The sequence below is a fragment of the Pinus tabuliformis genome, chromosome 6, assembly GCF_031772625.1.
Source record: "Pinus tabuliformis cultivar Carrire ecotype Pingquan chromosome 6, CPIR1, whole genome shotgun sequence".
Lineage (NCBI taxonomy): Eukaryota > Viridiplantae > Streptophyta > Pinopsida > Pinales > Pinaceae > Pinus > Pinus tabuliformis.
The window spans coordinates 1,125,849,519-1,125,868,300 of NC_142292.1; the positions used below are offsets into that span (position 1 = coordinate 1,125,849,519).

General features: G+C 42.8%; 1 non-coding gene and 1 pseudogene across 1 annotated transcript; both read left to right on the top strand.

The window, feature by feature from the left end:
• The first annotated feature begins 14,330 nt into the window (after positions 1-14,330).
• On the top strand, positions 14,331-15,785 carry LOC149262838 (18S ribosomal RNA; annotated as a pseudogene).
• A 2,688-nt stretch (positions 15,786-18,473) lies between these two features.
• On the top strand, positions 18,474-18,627 carry LOC149262839 (5.8S ribosomal RNA). The gene has a single exon (XR_016261236.1). It is a non-coding gene; the product is annotated as a 5.8S ribosomal RNA (ribosomal RNA).
• The last annotated feature ends 155 nt before the right edge of the window (positions 18,628-18,782 follow it).

The following is an 18,782-nucleotide window of genomic DNA, read 5'->3' on the forward strand; positions in this document are numbered from 1 at the left end:
CAGCAGGAGTGGGAGAACCTTTGACTATTTTCACTACCTCGGCCCGATGAGGGCAATCCCTCGTAAAATGATCCTCTTCACAAATAAGACAAGGATATCGAGGTTTGCGCTTTTCGTCATTGGTTTCCGACTTTTCAGTTTTCTCCTTTGGAGCCTTGTCTGCTTTAGCCTTCTTCTTTCCTTTCTTCTTCCCACCGTTCTTTGATTTGGCCGTAGATGACTCTACAGCGTGAATATCGGCGGTAAGTTCAGGAGAAGACTCTCCTGTCGGGGAATCGGGCAAAGTGATAATAGGAGTAGTTGAAGCCTTGGAAGACTTCTTCTTGCTCTTTGTATTCACGATACCAATCATACCATCAGCGGCATGAGATCCCGAAGGAGCAGCAACGATTTGGTTCGACTTTGGAAGATCCGGAATCTTCTCGTGTAATGTACCCGACTGCGTGTAAACTAAGTCAAGGTATTGTGCCTGAGCAATGACTTGCTCCTCAGTAACTACTCCGGCCTTAGCTACATCTTCAGTAATTCTTGGTAATAATGATTTAACAAACCATTCAGCTAAGATTTGGTCCAGGATAAAAACTTTCAGTAGCCTTCTTCGACGTCTCCACTCATGGATGTGATCTGAAATATACGTGGAGGTTGATTGTTTTAGTGAAGTTAATAACTCTGTACCGTTATCGTATCTGACTGGTAACTGAAAATGAGTTAAGAACGAAGTAGCTAACTGGCTAAAATTGTAAAAAGAGGCCCGTGGTAACTCAATGTACCACTTGGCCGCGAGACCAATGAGTGTACGCTGAAAAAGACGTAAACGGATCGAATCATCCGAGATGGAATTTGAAGCACACCAGAGGTGGTAAGTCATCACGTGATTGGACGGATCCTCTCCAGACTTACCTTCGAACTTGGGTATATCGCTGGGCAACTTATTTGGCATTGACGGCCAGAACGGAAGATATTGAATTGGATCGTTCGTTAGGCGCATCAAGTCTGGTAAATCCAAAGTTGCGATAAACGGTAACTGCCGGTTAGGATCTCTAAAACTCTGGGTCACAATACCGGCCCCAGGAGGAGGATATCCAGGATAACGAGGAACAGGAGTCGCATTTGGGATATTATATCCTCCTGGAAAACCAGGATTAACCGGACCGTACTGGGGTTGCTGAGGTTGTTGATAAGTGTACCCAGGATACGGTTGATATTGGTAAACCGGTTGTTGGACAGCTTGCCCAGGTTGATACTGTCCCTGGTACGGAGGTTGAACAAATTGAGGTTGAGTAGTAACAACCGTACTTATACCAGGTTGGCCTACAGGCATCTAGACTATGGTTTGAATCGTAGATCCAGACAATGGTACAGATGTCTGAGGAGTGGTTACAGGGACAGTAGAAACCGGAGCCGTCGATACTCCAGAAGTAAGTATGGTAGATGTGGCGGTAGTTGCTGCAGCCGTTTGAGATGGAGTACTAGGTGCAATTGGCGGCTGAGTAACTACCGAAGTTACAGGGGTTTGAACACCTGACTGGACAGGTTGCGGTTGCTGGGGTGGACCAGGAACTACAGGTTGTCCTGCTTGGGGTACCGGCTGTATACTGGGCTGCAACATCTGTTGACCTTGAGACGGATCCCATACTAACATTCCAGGGTATTGACCCATAATAGGTTGAGGGTACTGAGATCCATAGCCGGATTGAGGATAGGATTGATAATTGTAAGGTGCAGTCCCATATGATTGCCCTTGAGGTGGTTGATAACTTTGACCTGGGTATTGACCCTGAGGTTGATAACCTTGAGGTAAATACGGGTACTGGGGTTGACCTTGGGGTACATATTGAGGCTGGGGTTGACCTTGAGGTATGTATTGCCCCATAGGAGCGTACTGACTGTGAGGTTGCCCCCTAGACACGAATGAAGTACCCTGAGGTTGCCCCCCAGGCATTAACGAAGGCTGCCCCCCAGGCGGTAATTGGCCACCTTGAGGTTGGGTAACGAGAACTGAACCTGACATCATGTAAATGTCTCCTACACTCAATGGTACATTACCACTGTTTCCAACTAATAACCCATGATCAATGGGTTGAGGAGATGCTCCCGCAAAGGTACCAGAAAGAGATTGATACCCAGTAGGAACAGAAGGACCGCCATGTAAAAAAGGTTCAGGACTTTGTGTAAACACAGATGACTGACCAGACATATTTACAGGAGTATGAATTCCTCCAGGTGGAAAAGGAGTACGAGGGGTAGAAAAACCTAGCCCAAAGTTGTCTAAATAATTGGTTAACGAAAGGTACCAAGTGGTACTTCTAGGAGGACTGTAAAAGATGGATTCACGCTCCCTTAGATCAAGGGTAATTTGATCTTCAGGATCAGAGACGCCTATTTCTTCCTCTGGAACAAGTTCTTCTATAGCAATCAAACCAATAGGAAGATTTTTGGTGATAATTCTTTCTATTCTCGGTGGATCAGGAACACTAGGAGTCGGAGTAACAGGTTCGGATATTTCTGGTTCTTCGCCTATATCGCTAGCAGACGAAAAACTACCAACAAGTTCAGAAACTGTAACAGCTTCGGGATTATAACCTGTCTCTAAACTTTGGTAATCTGGATGGACTACCAAGGAAGATTCTCCTTCTTCAGGTGAACCTACTCTACTGCCACTAGGAGGGGTTACAAGGACCTTTAAACCTTCTAAATTACTAGGGTCGTCTCGAGGAGGTTCACCCCTAAGTCTACGAGATCTTCTCAACAATTCGGCCACAGAAACAACTTCAGGAGACTGGCCCCGAATTCTACGGGACTGTCTCGGTAATTCCGCCACAGCTAAAAACTTTTAACTACTACACACAAAAACAAAATAAAATTTCAAATCAAACCACCTAAAGCCTCTAAAGAACCAAACAAATTGAATCACACGCCTAAAGAATCTAGAGCGTCAAACCAAACACAAACAGTATCTTCCGGACCAAAAGCGCTAGTTGGTGATTAGGTCCAACCTCGCAGGATTCAGTACAGAAATGGCGGGTGGAACAGTTACGCCGACAACCTGCTTAATGAATAGACTAGACCAAGTTCCTCCACTTTAACCGTCTCGAAGTGAAGTGAACCCCCCTGAAAATCCAAGTGAGTATAGCCGACGTCTACTCCAGGTACAGTGGGACCTTCCCTCCACCGTCACCTTGGGTAGAATCCTAGAGATTATGGTCACTAAGGTTACCAATGGCCACAAGTACACCTGGGGGAACAGTCTAAACTCCGACAGCACGCAAGGGCAGAGTAACAAGCTCAATCCCCTTACCGTCTCCTTGACAGTAATCCAAGGTTTACCGATAAGTGACCCCTGGCTCCTCGACAATGGTTAATCCGAGGTTTACCGTTTGTAATACGTACTGTCTGGCATCGTTCCCAACAAGGGGGGAATGATCCCCTCATTGGTTCGGACACGAGCTCGTGCTTCTCCTTTAAGAGGAGCTTTCCCAGACTGTAAATGTAACAATTGGATTTGATTCTATCACAAGATCGACTACTTGTTTGTTTTACTGCCTTGGAGAGTTAAGTACTCACCTACTCCAAGACACTAGCCTAAGCTAAGTTGGTGCTTCAGAGCCCTAGAAAATAAAAGTTACTAGTTCAATTTTACTTTAAGCGTTACTTTTAAGGTTGTTCTTTAAAGTCACAAGGTGATGGAAGTGAAACCAATGGTGTATAGACTCGACTCCAACCACTATAAAGATGCACCTAAGATGATCTGGACTACTTTTGCTTTTTCAATGAAAATATTTAGCTAAAAGAGTTGAGAGAATGCAATTTTTAGAGAAAACAACTTCTTTAGAAAAGACAATCAAAGAAACAATTCTCTTTTTCTTTTTGAGCACACAAACATAACCACTCTTTACTTGCACGAAAAGCTCTTTTTCTTTCAAAAACTTTTAAAGCTACTTGAAACAAAACTTTTCAAAGGAGATATTTTTGTATTTTCTATTTTCAATAAAGCATGTAAACCTACCTTTAACAAAAAACAATCTCAAAAGCTATAAAACTATGAAATTTTGACTCACAAGCAAACCAAAAGAGAGATTACTCTAAGTAAACCTAACAAGGCAAAAGCTCATAAAGGCGATTCTAGGATGTTTTACTTGATCAAAAACAAATCAAGGGCTAGCTAATGCAGAATCAAAAGACTAGTAAAAAAAAAATTCAAATCATTTTGTTCTTTTCGTAAAATGGAATTCAAGACTTAAATAACAAGTACTTCGAAAATGGCCCAAAAGACAACTTGATGGTAAGTTACTTCTATAGGTAGGCTTTTAGAATAGGTCTGACTTCTTAGAAAGTTGACAAAACCAGAGAGATCTAAGGCTTTGACAATTCCTACCGCTAAAGTCACTACAAGACCTACTCAAAATCAAACCCTAGGGCTTACACTTCGACGAAATCCACTAAAACACTTAATACTAATGAAACCAGTTCAGGTGAAGATTCTGGACAAGGGACTGATGAATCTGGGCAGAAAAAACAAAATCTAAGAGCAAAAAGGGCAAAAAATGGAATTTTCTTAAATTTTGGCAGGGGACGCAGGCAACCCGTTAGCACAGGTGCGGGCCCGCTCTGTGCACACAGAAAAAGTGCGTCCAGGGACGCACTGTGCAGCACTCAGAGGGTGCGTCCTACTGAAAAACTCAAGAAAACCAAAAATCAAACTAATCCTAAGCTAACCCACCCATAGACAAGATCACAGAGCCAAAACCAGAAAAATAAATCAATTTTCTCAAAGCAAAGTTCAAACAAAAGAAAGGACTCTTTTCATTAATGGAAACTATCCCCAGTGGAGTCGCCAATTTGTCACACGAAATCAGTCAAGGGTGCGGACACAACTGACCTTCCTAGAAGTCTAAGACATTCTAATGACAAACAAAACAAACTGGAGCTATCCTTCTCTAAACATACATTATGATATGAGAAATCAAGTGTTTCGTTCTTACCTTTGTCCAAACGCTGTTGTAGAAGTCCAAGCTTTGTTGATCCGGATGAGCTCCTCCCGTTCTCCAAAACCTGCAATCACCAACAGTCGAACAATTAAATAGCACCTGATTATAACATAAAACAAAGCATATTCAACATATAGACCAAGGAGTACATGAAATAACCCATTAACAACAAGCTATTGAGAAGAATGGACCAATTTGCATTAAAGGTAATCAAAAGGAACCATTACAAACTGAGCCTTGGTGTTGTGCAAGCTCCTTCCAGGGTCCACAAGAGTCTTCCTCTACTTTGACAAAGCTCACCCACTTCCAAATAGAACAAGTAAGGGTGACAATCTCTCCTCACAAACTTCTAAATGGGAGTCCTAATTCCTGCAGCATTTACCCTTAGAAATCTATAGCTTTCAACCTTCTTCCTTCTGGCTCAATGCCTCTTTTTATAGTGCTCAAGAGGAAGTTAATCAGGTCCACCATCAATGGGATAGTCCCCTCTTTGGATGGGATCACTCCCTTATTGATGGGATAAGTTCCTCTTTGATAGGAGTGCATGAACCATCTGGAGGCGCTCAATATTCATCCAAGAACCTTCTAGAAAGCTCTAGAAGTGACCACAAGTAAGTTTTTGAAGATGAAACTCGTGCATTTTAACCTTTTCAGAGGGACGCACCTGCCCCTTTAGATACAGAGCGTCCTTGGACGCAGACCTTGTGAACAAAAGGTGCGTACCCGCAGGCAAGGCTTGAGAGAACCTGCGTACCCAGAGATAAACATATTTTATAAGGACTTTCTCTCTTTCTTGGATTTTGACATGAATAGCAGAGGCCTAAGACTTGCTCAAAAGGGTAGTATGACTGTTGATTGAGCCATACTGACTGTAAATAGCCATGGTGACATTTTTTAGTGTAACACCTCCTTGGAGATAAGCTCACTCTTCCACCTTTCATGGAGACTCCTTCTCCTATTTAAACTCTCACCATTGCTATGTGCTGCTAGTTTTGGAGTTCTTAGACTTTGGAGTGGTTTCTGATAGTACTTTTAGTGCTTGTGAGTTTTCTAGATAGCTGGTGTGAGTGTGACAAGTGTGGGAGCGTTGATAGCTTGAGGAAGGTTGTGAAGTGCCCTTAATCTTGTGTAAAACTTGTGAGTGAGAGAGAATTGTATGTTGGGAGATCCATCTTCAAAGAGTGAATGCTTGAGGAACATGTTCGCTGGATCCCTCTGAGAAGGCTTGTGACGTCAAGACTTTGGTTGTAAGCTTACTCTTATTTCATTATTAATGCAATCAATGAAGTTTTCCTATGTCTTGTATGTAATGTACTTGATAGCTCATGACTTCTTGACTTTGTGAGTAAATAGATCATTGTTGTTTCGGTTACGTGCTTTGTTGTATTTCCTTTGCATTGTTTCAGGTTGATTACTCATTAGGAGAAGGAAGCGGAAGCTGGAGCAGTGCAATGGAACTCCATCGACCACCAGTTGAGGTAGGCCTCCAACTATGACTGTTTAAGGAAAGCTATTGTTGATCTGTCCTTGTTTGTGACTAGACCCACTCTAGGGCTAGAGGGGTTGCCTCTATCCATAGAGGGAACACTATCCTGTAGGTTTTTGATGCAGGGTAGTGTTCCCTCTGTGGACAGAGGCAACCCCTCTAGCCCTAGAGTGGGTCTAGTCACAAACAAGGACAGATCAACAATAGCTTTCCTTAAACAGTCATAGTTGGAGGCCTACCTCAACCGGTGGTCGATGGAGTTCCGTTGCGCTGCTCCAGCTTCCGCTTCCTTATCCTAATGAGTAATCAACCTGAAACAATGCAAAGGAAATACAACAAAGCACACAACTGGAACAACAATGATATATTTACTCACAAAGTCAAGAAGTCATGAGCTATCAAGTACATTACATACAAGACATAAGAAAGCATCATTGATTGCATTAATTATGAAATAAGAGTAAGCTTACAACCAAAGTCTTGACGTCACAAGCCTTCTCAGAAGGGATCCAACCAGCATGTTCCTCAAGCATTCACTCTTTGAAGATGGATCTCCCAATACACAAGTCTCTCTCACTCACAAGTTTTACATAAGATTAAGGGCACTTCACAGCATTCCTCAATCTATCAACAATCCCACACTTGTCACACTCACACCAACAATTTAGAAAACTCACAAACACTAACAGCACTATCAGAAACCACTCCAAAGACTAAGAACTCCAAAACTAGCAGCACATAGAAATGGTGGTAGTTTGAATAGGAGAAGGAGTCTCCATGAAAGAGTGAAAAGTGAGATTATCTCCAAAGAAGGTAGCACAAATGACAGAATAGCCACACCAAAGAAAGGAGGGTGACATAAACTAGGCCAACAACCAAGTCTGGAGGCATCTGGAAGGTCGACTGTTGGAACAAATTCGCCCAATCTGGATCATCACGGGCACATAACTGGTCTTCCGTGCTGACATCGCTATTGAATAACGTAGCTAGTCATATCATTGCTCAGGATTACAAGCGATAGTCGTGTTGGCACATAAAATCCGACCATCGCGGGAATCAGGTGTACTTCCATGATGGCAACGCTTCTGGACTGTTTTGGAGCACCCATCAATGCGTTTATTTAGCCAACAGATGCAATGAGGCAGAAACCTTTAGAAAAATGGGTCATTTGGTAGCATCAAAGAGCATTTGTCTAATATTAGCATGTACAACTTGGACACATGACATAGAGGAAGACTAGAGTGAAGACAGTGACAAATTACTGTGTAACAGATGCCCCCTAAAGTATGAAGCCCAAGAGAGGGAGGGGTGAAATACTTTACGAAACTGACTGAACTAGAACACCATCTGGAAGAACCTACACACAAGTACAACTGATATCTCTGATAATGAAGTACATGTAGTCTAGGCATGGGCACAACCATCCAAAAGACATACGAAATAGGTCTGTGTTATGGACAAAGCCATCCAGCTAATGATACCATGATGATGATAAAGGTATGGTTGCAACCATCCATGAAGACTCAGGTATGGTCACAGCCATCCATCAATGAGTCATGTAATCATAAAACCAATCCACATAGCCCGAACATGTGTAATCTAAGTTTGGGGTCTTGAACCCATCCAATCATAGTACAAATTCTAACATGCGAATAAACATGTTGAGGTCGAGCATGATAGAACATCGCTTGATTACTGGTCAATGATGAAAATTGTTAACAAGCGCAAGAGAAACCACCAATGATGCCAATGGATCTCAAGGCACTAGCACAATCCACAAAGTGTGAAAAAGGAGTTGAAGTCAAACACTCGTGGAATCACCCAATCGATGACCAATGATGAAAGTCGATCATTAGGTGCGAAGAACTTGCCATTGAGGCATGCAAGCTCTAAGGTACCAAAGGGGATCTCTAGATCAATTTCCTGGATAATGAGCTAATGTTGACAGGAGACGACCCATTGTAGGAGGGCCATAATGTTTCCCCCATCAACGGCACGAGATAAGGAACAAGTGGTAGATGGCGAAACAGAGCATCAGAGGAGAAGGCGAGGGTGTAAACTATAGAAGTATTATACTCTTGAACATGTCAACGACACGACTCCGGAGGGTGGTAGCATTCAGGTACCAAGGGATTAGAGGCTCGATGTAGATGGCATGAATCAGATGGAATGAGGCTAAATGACAACCCAAACCCGTGGAGGGCCAAATGACGATGTATGGATGTCCTAACCTGACAAGAAGAAAAAGTGTTCATGTTCAAGAGTGACTAGCTGCCATAGAAAATCAATGATAAACCTATTGTTAAGTCCAACCTAGTAATAATTTAATGAGCCCTAGGAAGGAGAAGCTCGAGTCTCATCATGGTGATGAGTCCAATGTCGTCAGGGTTTAACGAGTCTGACATAAGTAAAACTCGGAGTCTTTTTCATGTTTAGAGAGTTTGAAAAAGACACAGAAATGAAAACTCCAGGGGGGGTCTTTTTCGTAAGTTTGTGTCTCTCGAGCCCGAAAAAGTATAAAATGATACTCAAAAGAACCACCCAACCATTACGATCGAGGAGTACTTTTTGTAACTAGTGACTCTGACCCGAAAAAGTAGAAAAGCAGTCAGAAGCACGTCATTTCGTAACCGATAACGAGCTTGAAACGACAAAGGTCCGACAATATTTTTTTGTTTAAACAGTCAAAAAAGAGCTTAAAGTCGACCACCTCTTATTTCTTTTAACAAGTCAAGAGGGAAAACTCAGTAATCTTTTCATCTTTAAATGGTCGGAAAAGAGTTGAAAGTAGACCTCCATTTTTATTTTCTTTCACGAGTCAAAAAGGAAAAAAATACTTGACAATCTTTTCATATTTTATGAGTCAGAAAAGGGCTTAAAGGTGACCCAACCTAGAGGAACGAGTGGTATAAAGGGTAGAAACTGGTTCTGGCAATGGTGGAACTGCTTAAAACATGTAATGGTCAATAAGTTGGCTAATAAAACCACTCATCGCTACGGTCCCTCAAGATAGGAAAAACAACCAAGTGAAAGCATATGATTGGCCAAAGAGATGGTGGCAATGGAATGAAACAACCAAGGCTCATCTAGCATAATTTGGTGGATAAAAATGGCAATCATGAGGTGTAAATTAGGTATGGGTTCATTTTTACACAAGCTTGAACCATGGAGAACTCTGCTTGGATTTGGTTTTATGTTTTTACAAGCTTGAAACAACAAACTATGCTTGTTATAAGTTCACATGCCCCCAGCACAATGATGCAAATCGAGGTGCATGCCCCCCAAGCTTCATTGCATTCAACGAAGTGGATGGAATGAAGGTTCAATTTCAAGATCTGGGAAAGACTCGACTTGGATTTTACGAGATCTTAATCAAAGACTCGATGTGGAAAAGGAGGAGTTGTTTCATTTTTTAATGAGGTTGACACAGTGAAAGAACTATCCTCATAACCCTTGTTTCATTTTTTAACGAGCTTGACACAAGATCAGGAATTATGATCGTCACTCCTTGTTTAATTTTTTAACGAGGTTGAGACAGGAACAAACTATCCTCGTCACCCTTGTTTCATTTTTTAACGAGCTTGACACAAGACAAGGAACTATGCTTGTAACACCTGGTTTCATTTTTAACGAGGTTGAGACAGGAACAAACTATCCTCGTACACCTGTTCATGAGCCACACGAGAACATGGCTCCCAAGAGGTCTTCACGGGATGGAAGAAACACACTCTGGGAGGAATACATGTCATGATGCACCAATGACAAATCGGGTTCCAATTCCCCTAGTACATGATGTACGAGACCATCTACATGATCATCAGCAAAGGCAGATTAAAGAACAATAATTGATCTATGGTCACCATTCTTCCATTGTGTGGAAAACAAACCACACGGAAAATTGAAGAGACGAGGGCCCCCATGGCATAAACATAGTCACGGCCAAGGAGAAGACTGAAATCTAAAGCATCTTGGACAACCATGATGTCTATATAGATTGTTTTCCCACCCAAAGTAACAAGAAGCTTTGAGAGGATCCTTAAAGGTTGATTAGTTTCTCCGTCAAACGCCAATAGATTCTGTGTGACCAGAACAAGCTATGGGGAGCCCAAAGCTTTCCAAGTAGTGGAGGGCATAAGACTGACAGATTCACCCTCATCCAAGATAGTGCTAGGTACTGCCTTATCATAGGCATGTACTGTAATCTCAAAAGGCACATAGGACAAAAGGCGGAAAGCATTCAAGTGACTCCAATCGAAAGTAACGGCCAAAATACTTGGTGGGGGAATCGTATGATTTCCCCAATGCTCTACAGGAACTGAGGAAGGACTCCCTAGATTAGCTGGGAGAGGAGAGTCATTTTCGGACTGTGGAGAATCTGATGAGATGAGAAGAACATGAGCATGATGCTCTTTCGAAACAGAGTGATCAACAGGTGGTGAACCCAAGTTGACACTCTCTCCGACCAATGGTTGGTCTGGAACAAGCTTAGCATAGCCAGGCTCGGAAGGAGGAGGACAGACAAGAGAAGAATCTAAGTCAATCTCTTTGTCAGTCGGGAGAGGGTCTGAAGAGAGCCTTTGATAACCAATGGGAAGTTGGGGTAAAGAAGTTGTAAGGCTTTCCAAAACGGCAGAAGCTTTATCCATGAGTGGACAAAGGTGAAGGGGATGGTTTCCTTCACATAGCCTACAAGGGAATCAAATCTTCCCTTTCTTCTTACCATTGCCAGTTGATAGGTTGGCATCGTCATGAGCTTCAGAGGATGATGAGGGATGGGCCAGATCATGAGACCATACTTCTAGGATCCTAGGAAAGCCAAGACAATCACGAAGAAGATGGTCACCCTTGCACAATTTACAAGGAAACTTAACCTTCCATGAAGGAGCAGAAGGTATTCTAACCTAAGATGTACTTGGAGTAGTAGCTGCACAGGTGGCCTCACATTTATCGAATGTCTTCTTCTTCTTCACCTTCTTCTTCTTCTTAGTTTCCTGGTTACTAGATGTGAAACTTTCACCAGGCGGAGGAGGAGAGGAGGAGGAAGAAACAAGGGAAGAAGGCGTAGGCTCAACCTTGGAATCATCATGTCATGGTTCAGACAAAGTAGATGGTAGAATAGGAGTTATGACACTTGGGACCACCGAGGTTGAAACTAACCATACGGGCAAACTGATGGTTAACCCAGCAAAGACAATGTTGCCATATACAGAGCACCGACATTTCCAAAAGAAGGAAATGGACTAGGATTCCTATTTGGGGAAATACCTTGGCCAGTAGACTCAGGGACTATTGCCATCAGGAATGAGTTTGAAAACAATCGAACTGTAATGAAGAACTCTAACTGTGACCAGGAATATTTTGTGGGCAGTAAGTTTTATGACACGGGAACAAAACTTGACATTTTCATGTTTCAAGAGTCTAGAAAAGGATGAAAAGGTGACTCTATCTCTTTCGAGGTTTAATGAGCCTGAAAGGACAAGTGCTTAGATGGAACTTTTCTTTTATGGAGTTTGAAAAGGAAAAAAGTGACTACTCTGGAGAACTAGGCAAAAGGTTTACCAGACAAATCCGTAAAACTGCATATACACCTTGGCAATCATATGAAAACCAAGGACTTTCCGTACGACAATCAATCTTCCGGAATGCTATGCTCGGTGCGTTACAGCTTGTAAGGAGGCATACACAGCTTCCTATGGATAAAGGATGATAACCTAGTGGGGTCGCCCAACATATACTCGATGGTACATGGGAGCACAATTTCGTGCTAGACCACTATTGAGTCACACAAGCAGGAATCACCCAACCTTGAGTGGAAACAAAAGTGACTAAGTTTAACGACACCGGTGCACGTCTCTAGCCTAGACCTCTAAATTTGTGCGTTATGTTCGAATGCATTGTTAGATTTATTTAGTTCAGTTTAAAGTTGATCTTGAATTATGTTTTAGTTTCCAGGCCCTACTGTATGTATATCAAAAACCTAGGATGCAGCTAGAATGAGTAAAACATCTTTCATTTCGATGAACACCTACTTACAGAAAGGTAGAGAGTTCATTTCCAAACCAAGACAAGTGAATGCAAACACTAAGAAACACAATGCATCAATACATTAATCTCACGATGCATCGATACTACTAATGAAAGATTTAAAATTTGCTTTCCAATTTCTCAAACATGAAAATTCGTAATGCAAATGTACTTTCACTTTCATATGCTAAATGAATGAAAACTTTTAATTATTATTTTTTTTGCGAATTCAAAGAGACAAACAAACAAGTGTGAACTGATCGATCCAAACAATTGTGATCTATGCTTGGTAGTGAAGAAATCGAATCAACATAAAAAATTGGTTTAATAATCGACACTAAAAATCAACGAACAATTAAACAAGCAGTGAAAAAGCCTCAAGCAAATCAATAAGATGGTTGTGGATGAACCTTGAATAGACAAGTAACCCAAGCAAACGGTTTCTCGACGAAACTTCTAAAGGGATAGGTCACATGGTCTAAAAAACACAAGACTCACTCAATGAAATCAAAGATACAGTGCCCCTAACCAAAAGCAATTTAAAACAAGCTAATGAGAGACAATAAACAATAGGGGATAAGCAAGATTGATTAATTCAGGAAGTAAAGTTATAAAAAAAACTTTTCAGGAATCATCGCAAGTTATACACTGACAACTAGAGATGACATCGCAAGTTTAGGTACCATCGCGAGTGATGGACAGACAATTAGAGATGTTAGCGCAAATTTTACACAGAAAACCCGAGATGATCGCGGAAAACACCTATTTTACACGATGATACAATTTCAAGAGTCGTATCAGGAATTAAGCTAGCAACCTGAGATCATCGCAGGTAAAAAGCTACAAAGTTGCGATGACATCGCGACTGTTAGGCTTTTTTCTGTGATGATGCAAAAAACAATGACAAATGAACAAAAAATCCCGAACCAAAACCACTCAACCCTTCAATCAAATAGAGGTATTTCCTAGATCAACCCAGGAAACTCAAAAGACTGATAATTAATCCCCAAACATCAAGAGAGGCCAAAATCAAAATCAAAACAAGAGCAAACAAGGCCAAACTCCCCAACGGAGTCACCAATTTGTGATGCAGGAAAGTGTTCCCTTTGTAGACAGAGGCAACCCCTCTAGCCCTAGAGTGGGTCTAGTCACAAACAAGGACAGATCAACAATAACTTTCCTTAAACAGTCATAGTTGGAGGCCTACCTCAACCTGTTGTTGATGGAGTTTTGTTGTGCCACTCCAGCTTCCGCTTCCTTCTCCTAATGAGTAATCAACCTGAAACAATGAAAAGGAAATACAACAAAGCACGTAACCGGAACAACAATTATCTATTTACTCACAAATTCAAGAAGTCATGAGCTATCAAGTACATTACATACAAGACATAGGAAAACATCATTGATTGCATTAATAATGATATAAGAGTAAGCTTATAACCAAATTCTTGACGTCACAAGCTCAGAGGGATCCAACTAGCATGTTCCTCAAGCATTCACTCTTTGAAGATGGATCTCACAACCTTCCTCAAGCTATCAACAATCCCACACTTGTCACACTCACACCAGCTATCTAGCAAACTCACAAGCACTAACAACACTATCAGCAACCACTCCAAAGACTAAGAACTCCAAAAATAGCAGAACATAGTAATGGTGAGAGTTTAAATAGGAGAAGGAGTTTCCATGAAAGGTGGAAGAGTGAGATTATCTCCAACGAGGGTAGCAAAAATGACGGAACAACCCCACCAGAGAAAGGAGGGCGACATAAACTAGGCCAACAACCAGGTCTGGAGTCATCTGGAAGGCCGACTATTGGAACAAAATCGCCCAATCTGGTTCATCGCAGGCACATAACTGGCCTTCCAACGCTGACATCGCTATTTAATAACGTAGCCAGTCATGTCATCGCAGAATATTACGAGCTACAGTTGTGCTAGCACATAAAATCCAACCATCATGGGAATCAGGTGTACTTCTGCGATGGCAACACTTCCGGTTTGTTTTGGAGCACCCTTCAGCACGTTTATTAAACCAACAGACACGATGAGGTAGAAACCTTTGGAAAAGTGGGTCATTTGGCAGCATCAGAGAGCATTTGTATAATATTAGCATGTACAACTTGGACACATGACACAGTAGGAAGACTGGAGTGAAGACAGTGACAAATTACTGTGTAACAGTGCTCCTGGCCTTAATTGGCTGGGTCACGGCTGTGGTGATGTTACTTTGAAAAAATTAGAGTGCTCAAAGCAAGCTTATGCTTTGAATACATTAGCATGGAATAATGTGATAGGAGTCTGTTCCTATTGTGTTGGCCTTCGGGACCAGAGTAATGATTAATAGGGACTATCAGGGGAATTCATATTTCATTGTCAGAGGTGAAATTCTTGGGTTTATGAAAGATGGACCACTGCGAAAGCATTTTCCAAGGATATTTTCATTAATCAAGAATGAAAGTTGGGGGCTCGAAGATGATCAGATACAATCCTAGTCTCAATCGTAAATGATGCCGACCAGGGATCAGTGGATGTTTCTCTAAGGACTCCGCCAACACCTTCTGAGAAATCAGAGTGTTTGGGTTTCGGGGGGAGTATGGTTGCAAGGCTAAAACTTAAAGGAATTGATGGAAGGGCACCACCAGGAGTGGAGCCTTTGGCTTAATTTGACTCAACACGGGGAAACTTACCAGGTCCAGACATAGTAAGGATTGACAGATTGAGAGCTCTTTCTTGATTCTATGGGTGGTGGCACATGGTTGTTCTTAGTTGGTGGAGCGATTTGTCTGGTTAATTCTAATAATGAATGAGACCTCAGCCTACTAACTAGCAACGCAGAGGTTCCGCTTCATGGCCAACTTCTTCGAGGGACTATATCCATTTAGGCCATGGAAGTTTGAGGCAATAAAAAGTCTGTGATGCCCATAGATGTTCGGGGCCGCACACGCACTACACTGATGCAACCAACGAGTTTTTCTTCCAGGTTTGAGATGATCGGGAAATCTTCTCAAATTGCATCGTGATGGGGATAGACCATTGCAATTATTGGTTTTCAACGAGGAATTCCTAATAATCGTGTGTCATCAACTCATGTTGACTATGTCCTTGCCCTTTGTACACACCGCCCGTCGCTCCTACCGATTGAATGATCCGGTGAAGTGTTTAGATTGCGTTGACGATGGTGGTTCACCATTGTTGATTTCATGAGAATTTCATTGAACCTTATCATTTAGAGGAAGGAGAAGTCATAACAAGGTTACTATAGGTGAACCTGCAGAAAGATCATTGATATCAAGGGTTTTTGTTTTTGGTTCAGGTTGGTTGGGTTTCGATTGCAATGTGGGACTGTGTGGTGTGTCTCTAGGGGAGCGGGTTTGGTGTTTGGCGGGAACATTGTTGGTTGCTTGTCTTGAGGTAATGCTTGCTTTTTCGTGTCTATGCTTGCAAGCCATGCTTGTGCTTGTCCCACCCATCCTTTGTTTTTCTTTCCCCCAATGCTTTTTTGTAGGGGGTTCCGAAGCTTGTTTCTTAGGGGCCCTTCCAAAGATTTGTTCAGCCGAGCATGGTTGCTGTAGTTGAGGTGCTTGGGAAATACGATGCATAAATTTATACTCATTCGTAGTGGTGGTGCTCAGTATTTTTTTCATTGGAAGGCATGGGCGAAGGGTGTGGGCCTCCATAGTTGGTTCTCTCGAAAAGGAGGCGACGGTTGATGTGTTTCTTAGGTGAGCTTTTTCGCTGGTGGTTGGGTCGAGGGAGTGGTTGCACGTGCGCCTGGTAGCTTAAACCTTCTGTGATGGGAAATTGTCAGGGTGGGGTCAGTATGGGATGGATGAAGAGTGGTTCAACCCATTGGTTTGGCCACCCTAGTCCTCCCGACCGTTCCTCGACAAGCCCTCATGGAAGGGTTGGGTGTCCAGGGAATGAAAAAGCCCTCCCTTGGTCTGAGCTCCTTCGAGATCATAATTTTCCCTGCTAATGGGCATGAGGGTGGCAATCTTATCTCGTGCCTTTTCCATCGAGGGAATTCCTCGTCCTCTCATGAGCCACTCGCCTTCTAAGGGAAAAAGAAGTAGCGGGTTGTGTCTTTGTTCCTCCCTTTGGGTTGTGGGTTTTTTGTGGGACTTGGTCATTTCTTTGTTTCATGGTGTGCACTTTGCAGACATCCCTCTCTTTAGTGGCCTTGCATCATCGATGTATTTGTGGCCCGTGGCTTTCTACAACATTGAATGCCAACCCGTGACAAATCCTCTTTGGAGTTTGATTCTTGACCCTCGTTGACTCTCTCACTGGAAAGGTTGTTGGGTGTTTTGTACACGGAGGGGCGCAATAGCGGGGTAGGTTTGTTAGTAGTTGTTTATTTATCATTTGAAGCCTTGTGTTGGGTTGGGGGGTTGTTTACCTCTTAGTAACTTCTCCAGACACTGGTCTCATCGCAGCCCTTGTATTTTCTAGTGGTCAAGTTTAGGTTGTGATTTGTTTGCTTGGTTTCTTGATTGTTGTTTGTTATGTTGTAAGCTAGAAATGGTGTTGTGCCATAATGTATGTGGGAGGGTGTGAAGAGGTGGGGTGCTTTTTGATTGGATGCCTTGTTTATTTCTTTTTGGTTAATGGACATCTACTTTTCGTGCTGTTGAGCTTCTCTCTTTTCTTGGGATCTTTGTTTCTTTGGTCTTGTTTTATTCCCTTCTTCCTTTTGCCCCTAGCTTTATGGAGAAGAGGTGGGATTGCTGTGGATTGGTGTTCGGGAAGGAAGAAAAGTAGTGCGAGTTCCTGGGGCGGCCACCCTAGTCCTTCTCGATCACCATCCCCTACATGGGGTTTGGGAAGATTGTTCTCTGTTTGAGCCTCCCCTTGTGATCCAGTAGCCATGTTTGATATCTCTTGCTTTCATGTTGTTTTCTTCCCTTCTTGATTTTTACCCCTAGATTTACGGAGAAAAGGTGGGATTGTTGTGGATTGGTGTTCAGGAAGGACGAAAAGTAGTGCGAGTTCCAGGGGTGGCCACCCTAGTCCTTCTCGATCATCATCCCCTACAGTTCCCCCCTTTTTGCGAAGGCACGGGGTTGGGGAAGCTTGTTCTCTGTTTGAGCCTCCCCTTGTGAGCCAGTAGACATGTTTGATATCTCTCTTTCTTTCATGTTGTTTTCTTCCCTTCTTCCTTTTGGCCCCTAGCTTTACGGAGAAAAGGTGGGATTGTTGTGGATTGGTGTTCAGGAAGGATGAAAAGCAGTGCGAGTTCTTGGGGTGGCCACCCTAGTCCTTCTCGATTGTCGTCCCCTGTAGTTCCCCCATTTTTGCAAAGGCATAGGGTTGGGGAAGCTTGTTCTCTGTTTGAAGCCTCCCCTTGTGAGCTGGTAGCCACAGTTGATATCCCTTTCTTTCATGTTTTTTTCTTCCCTTCTTCCTTCTGGCCCCTAGCTTTATGGAGAAAAGGTGGGATTATTGTGGATTGGTGTTTGGGAAGGATGAAACATAGTGCGAGCTCCTAGGTGACCACCCTAGTCCTTCTCGATCGTCATCCCCTTCAATTCCCCCCTTTCTGTGAAGGCACAAGGCTTGGGAGGCTTGTGCTTTGTTTGAGCCTTCCCTTGTGAGTTGGTAGCCACATTTGATCTCTATTTCTTTAACCTTGTTTTCTTCCCTTCTTCCTTTTGGTCCCTAGCTCTACGGAGAAAAGGGGGAATTGTTGTGGCCTAGTGTTCGAGAAGGATTAAAAGCAGTGTGAGCTCCTGGGGTGGCCACCTTAGTCCTTCTTGATTGTTTTTCCATGTATTTCCCCCCTTTTTATGAGGGCGTGGGGCTCCGAGAGATTGTTCTCTGATTGAGCCTCCTCCTATGAGGGGGGTAGGCACCTTTGTTTCTCTTTCTTTCATGCATTTTTCTTCCTTTCCTCCTTTTGGCCCTTAGCCTTACATTTGTTGGGGGGTGCCCCTATTCAGTGTTGTGGTGAATTTTTTGGTAATACGTGGAAACGACTCTCAACAACAGATATCTTGACTCTTGTTATGATGAAGAAAATAATGAAATGTGATACTTAGTGTGAATTGCAGAATCCCATGAGTCATCAAGTTTTTGAACGTAATTTGCACCCGAGGGTTCAGTCGAGGGCATGTCTATCTAGGCATCGCATCCAATTCAAACACACTCCCTACAATGTGTTAGGGAGCAGCAGAGCTGGTCGTCCATGCCCAATGTGGTGTGGTTGGCTGAAATACCTCAAGCGATGTTTCGGGGCGTGCATCGGTGAGCGGTGATCTTGTCCCCTTAGATGGGCAGTCAGTG